The following is a 6,000-nucleotide window of genomic DNA, read 5'->3' on the forward strand; positions in this document are numbered from 1 at the left end:
ACACAAACTTTATAATAACCTTGACCTTACAACCAAGTCAGAATCCTCAACACGCAAAAATCTAAAGACTAAATGTCTCAGTGTGGAGGTCGAAAACTGCAGATGTTACACACACACTGCACGACAGTGTTTTTGCACACGATCAGGCAACCAGAGGCCAACAGATGCAGATCCTGACACGCAAACTATATGCTTGAACACACACACACACACACACACACACACACACTGGAAGGTCAGTGAGTGGTCGATTTACATTTACAGAGAAAGCAAAGAAGCACTTCCTTCTCACGCAATCCTCTCTACCTCTCTCTGTCTCTCACACACACAGTCATTCACACACTGTCTCTAAATCTCATTCATATTCATTCATATTAACTCATTCATGCACTGAAACAAACTGGGAGACTTAATTCCCATCCTGTTTTGCATCATGGACTCTTTTCATTATGGACGAACTGGGAGGCAATCCCAGGGCTCCTGACACAAACAATGTGTCAACCCCCACCGTAACAACCAACCCCCCAAGACCTCCACTCTGAACGAGATAAGAAGACGACCACAAACCAAAGACGTGTCGTTCATCTTTGTATCTCTTTGTACCTCCAGCTGTGTGTCCTACAGATGTGCTGTGTCACTTAGTGTCTGTTATTGTCATTATCTTGCATCTGTCTTTGGACATTTTTTGTCCCTCTATTTATTTATCTGTCTTTCTTTCTTCTTTTGTAAAAATCAGGGTCAGGGTAACGAGGGTTAAAAGCAAAGCCTATTGTGATGCTTTTAATTGAAAATTAATTAATTATTTGATTGTTTAAATTCTGATTTAATGAAGATCAATGTCTAAATGTTTTGGTTTATTAGCCGATAGTGATCTGAGGCCACAGAGCTGCACTGTGTCAGGACGAAATCAGATTCTCCTAAAAACTCAGATGAGAGTAAATAATTCACGGAGCAGGAAGACCCAGACGTTTATTTTTAGCACTCCAGGCTACTGTACTCGTGCCTTGAAGGTCGTTTTGGAAAGCCGAGCAGACAGCTGCGACCCACGTCACTCTGCGCTGTCTGCTCCACGGTGACAAAACTGTCATTAGTTTGGAAAGAAATTCAATATCAAATCAAATCTATAGTTAACACCCACACGCGCTCTGAGCCAGCCCTCACTCTGAGGCTGGTATCATCTTCTTGACATGCTTGTTCTATAATTAAACTGTCGTCCTCAACATCAGACTCCAGCTGCACGAGATACACAATACCATCCTTCCTGCCACAGTTTCACAAAAATACACATGTAGATGAATTACTCAGCATGTTCACTGGGCCCGAGCCCTCCAAAACGCCAAGGGCTCGTTGGGCCCGAGCATCTGCAGGGAAATGTTCAGACTTCTTGTTGGAAACTCAATAAAAAAGATTTCAGAGCAAAACAAACACCACACATGTCAGCGCAACACATGATATAAAACATTTAAAAAGACACAAAGTAACAAAAATATGTGCGAATGTATTGTGTGTCTGAGAATCTCAGAGCTGTGGTGCAGCTGAGAAATTACAATAAATGTCATCATGTGTGTTTATGTGTTTTACTGCCTGATGTCTGATGCAAAAATATGCATTTAAAGGTTAAACCTGCCAAAGGCATGCAGAGAATACATCCTCTGCTAAAGACAAGACACCAATACCTTATCGTACTCTAGGAAAGTGATCTGTATCCACACCAGAGTGTAGGATTTCTGTTTTGCTTTTGCTCAGCCCAACCCAGTTGGAATTCAGCTCTGCACTAATTGCACAAGCTTACATAAACAGTACATGAACAGTTAAGTTGGAGCATTTATTAGTGTACTAATATTTAAGCTTTCCAACTGTTTGTCAGAAGCAACAAATTAACCGAGCTATGATTCGGTTTATGCTTAAAAGGAGCCCATCTGGGTTCAGGCTGCTCTGGAAAAGTTGTTCTACATTTATGGACGTTAATATGTAAATAAAAGATTGACATAGCTGCTGTGATGTCAACCGTGAGTCTGACTGTCAAGACTAGCATCAAAGATGTCTCCATGGTGGTTTTTTGTTTGGAAGCGATCAAATATGGATGAAAGCAGCATCCATAAACTCTGCAAGTGCAACACACAGAGTAAACATCCTTTAGAACAGCGGTCTCCAACCTTTTTTGTACCACGGACCGGTTTATGCCCGACAATATTTTCACGGACCGGCCTTTAAGGTGTCGCGGATAAATACAACAAAATAAAACTAGTACCGGTACCGAAAAAAAGAAAATTTATTCATAACACACGTGAAAAGACCCAGGAAAACTGAGTAAACGATAAAAACGATAACAAAATAACGCTGAAAACCGATAAAAACCCTGAAAACTATACATTTCACACCTGAGCCTCAACTCTCGCGGCCCGGTACCAAACGACTCACGGACCGGTACCGGTCCGAGGCCCGGGGGTTGGGGACCGCTGCTTTAGAAGACTCACACACAACAGACACACAGTCAAGCGGTCGGTGTAGTCTATGACCAGAGATGGACAGTAACACATAAAAAGTAACGTGTTACTGTAATCTGATTACTTTTTCAAGTAATGGATTACTATCGCCAAAAAAGTAATCAGATTATTGTTACTTTCCCGTAAGCACGCTGCGTTTCTAAACCGTGTTCTTGTTTGTGAGAGTGTCACATGACATTAACGTAGGAGCGTGCAACGTGGAGCTGCAGTTATGTGCATTTAATTATTCAGCTGCAGCCTAACAGCCAGAGCTACTGAACAGGAAGCAGGTGAAGCAGCCTTTTATCACAGCCTGGCACCATGAAGTAACAACGACAAGACACCAAATGATTTCATATTGTATCACAACACAAGATCATGCTTTTTAATGTACCATTAAATGCCATAAACAACATCCTAGCCCTACATCAGATTAGCCATTTACTGTAATCAGGCTGTGATTGATCAGTAACAGTTAAAAGCTGATTTCAGTCACATTTGTTTCAAGTGGACTGAAATGAGAGGAGTAAAGAAAGAGCTGGATGGTGGTTTCAGCCGAGCCAAAATTAATGAGAGTTCAGAGAAGATGGTAGAGAGTGCAGGCGGGTGGATAATGGGGTGTTTCACAGAATTGGACTGTAGAAGAAAAAGAACACGAAGAAGTAATTATTGGTGTGTCAGTTTAATGATCTACCCACTGATACAAGGAGGAGGAGCAGGTCAAGAGTGAGAGGATGGAGTAGATACATGAGAAATAAGGAAGTGATGGTTGGAGGAGGAGCGCAAGAAAGCTTCTAATGGTTTCTCTCTCTGGCTTCTGTAGCCGCATGAAGGCAGCTTTACAAACAGCAGGCAGGAAACCAAAGACGGAGAAGAAGATGAAAAGAGAAATTTGCAAACTAGCTCAAATCAATATATCAAAAAAATACATTAATTTAAAATGCGTTTTGTGCATTGACCAATCACAAGCGCCGTCGCTGCCCCAGGCGATGACATTATCTTCGGGAAACCCAATTAGATAATGGGACATGACAAGATTTTACCAAGTCTGTGCTGCTTTAATGTTAATACAGAGGAACCAATCAAATCAGGTCAGTGAACTTTACCAGGAAAACTGTGGCGTTTTTATTTTTAGAGTCCAAAGAGCTCAAGTGCAGTTTGACAGAAGCGGCTGTTCTTGGTTTAAACTGCGAGCGTGTCCACCGTACTCAACGTGAGAAAAAAGAGTTTGCTGCCACGACACGATGTACACCGTCCTCTAATGGTTTTGAAATATTGCAAAAAAAAAATATTTTAATGTCACATGAACATTATCACTCAGCTGGAAGCTTCAATTTCAGAAACTGTTGATTCCCACTAATGGAAACAAATGGTGCCGTTTTGTGCCACATAAATCCATCTTCTCCCTCAGCTGTCGCACAAACAGCAGCTGCAATGAGACTGAGACGTACTTTTATCTTGCACTGACGACTGCAGAGACGATCTGACTCTCAGTGTTAATGAGGTTCCATCTGTACATGAAACTTATTTTCATGTTTTTAGTACTTTGTGACAATGTGTTTTTCCTTTTATTTCGATGCCATCGTTAAAAAATAGACACTGTAAAAAGCAAAAGAAACCTTCTGAGAGCAGTCCACCTGACCCACTCACTGGGCTGCATTTCAAGGAGTGATGCAAACTTACTGTCAAATGCATGCACTCGCTTCATTAGTCACACCTTGCTTGTGCTGGGATCAGCCAGGTTTGCCTCTGAACTGCGCAGATTAAAGATTAGAATGCTGGAAACGTCCCTCGCAGATCTTCGTCCATGTTGACATGAATCATCACACAGATTTGTCAGCTGCACATCCATGATGCGACTGCGACTCCACAATAACCCAAAGGTGCTTTATTGGACTGAGATCTGGTGACTGTGGAGGCTGTTTAAGCACAGTGAATTCATTGTGATGTTCAGGAAACCAGTTTGAGATGTTCTGAGCTCTAACCTTAACACTAATCTGGCCGCCCTGTTTTGGACTAACTGAAGTCTGTTCAGATCTGTCTTATTAGCTGCTGACCAAATGACTGAGCAGTACTCTAGATGAGATAATACTAGTGCATTAATGACATCTTTCATAATTGCAGAAGTCTCTAAGGGAGAGGCCAGCCACCCTTTTCCGCTGCTTCTCGCCACGATCTCGTTCTTTCGGTCACTACGCACAGCTCGTGACCGTAGGTGGCAGAATAGTTAAGTCTGAATAACATTATTTAGGTTATTCAGTTTTCACAAACAGCTGTTGGACGCGATGTCCCAAAACTGTGCTCACCCTTCATTAATACATGAGTAGAAAGTACGTTCGTCATGCGCACTGTTCGGTGCTCATAGTCAGCCTGTGTTCACCATCTGCTTGCTGCCACGCCACCACTTACTGTGAAGTGGGTCATGGAGAAAACGATAAAGTAAAAAAGTACAGAGAAAAAATCAGCTGGTCTGTCAGCCTAAGATGAGAAACGTCTAAAATCCTGAAAGTCTGAGGATGGATCCAGCAAAGCTGCCAGAGTGAATGAGCTGAGCGGTTACACCTGAGGTATGATCACATGTGGGTGGGGTTGCTGGTGAAAGGCCTGAGAACAGGTTATAAAAATAGGGCCGGCATGTAAAGCTAACACTTCAGGCTGCAGCTGTTCGGTCAATATTTAATTCTATGAGCGTGAATACATAATGACCAAAACCAACTTTGCATTTGATCAGTTGTTTTAATTTATATTGTCTATTTATTCATAAATGTATCATTTTATTACAGTTGTTCACACGAGAAAATGTTGAGTCCCACAGCATCTGAATGAGAGATTACTGAATTACAACCCATAAAAAATGATCTATATTTACTATAATTTACTATAATCTTATCATAAAAATGTCCGGCTCTGTGTCCTATGCTCATCCGCTCTGATTTTTCACTTTTCTGCAGCAGATCTGTCTGCGAGGCGTTCAGGTGTTCAGGGTCAGGATTTCTCTCAGCCTGACGGCTTCATTATGTGTGTCCATCAGCCTACCCATCGTCCTTATCTACCTGTGGATCAGTCAGTGACGCGCTGAGTTGACACTCTGTCTGTGCGCTGCAAAGCTTTGGCTTCGACCCCAGATTCAGTTTGTGTTCGGCTGTCAGAGGTGACGACGGGTCGTCCTGTCTGCCAGCTGGGACACTCGTAGTGTTTTGTTTTACTAAACACTGACTTGGCATCAGGGCTGGGCTGGTGTAGGGTGGAGGCAGGACAAACTTCTATGTGCAGTGGAGACAAAAAGAGATGCTAATAATATTGCCTGTAGTAGAAATGATCAGTAAGCAGGACAAAATAAAACAAGAACGTACAAATCTAAATAAATCCTCATTAATTCGCTGAGGAAACATTTAAAATAACTTTCCCAATGAACAGGAAACATCCAGTGGGGGAAAGATCTCCAAAGCATGCTTCCACCTCCATGCTTGCTCCTTGGGTCAAACTCAGGTGTGGGCATTTATGAGACTGCAGG

General features: G+C 42.2%; 1 long non-coding RNA gene across 1 annotated transcript in view; it reads left to right on the top strand.

Moving 5' to 3' along the window:
* LOC146494098 (uncharacterized) overlaps positions 1-2,253 on the top strand; it is an 82,814-nt gene extending 80,561 nt beyond the window's left edge. Inside the window, exon 2 of the long non-coding RNA XR_014871558.1 lies at positions 2,216-2,253. This is a non-coding gene — a long non-coding RNA (uncharacterized LOC146494098). The remainder of the gene's footprint in view (positions 1-2,215) is intronic.
* Positions 2,254-6,000: the final 3,747 nt, after the last annotated feature.

This window comes from Neolamprologus multifasciatus, chromosome 20, assembly GCF_963576455.1.
Source record: "Neolamprologus multifasciatus chromosome 20, fNeoMul1.2, whole genome shotgun sequence".
Lineage (NCBI taxonomy): Eukaryota > Metazoa > Chordata > Actinopteri > Cichliformes > Cichlidae > Neolamprologus > Neolamprologus multifasciatus.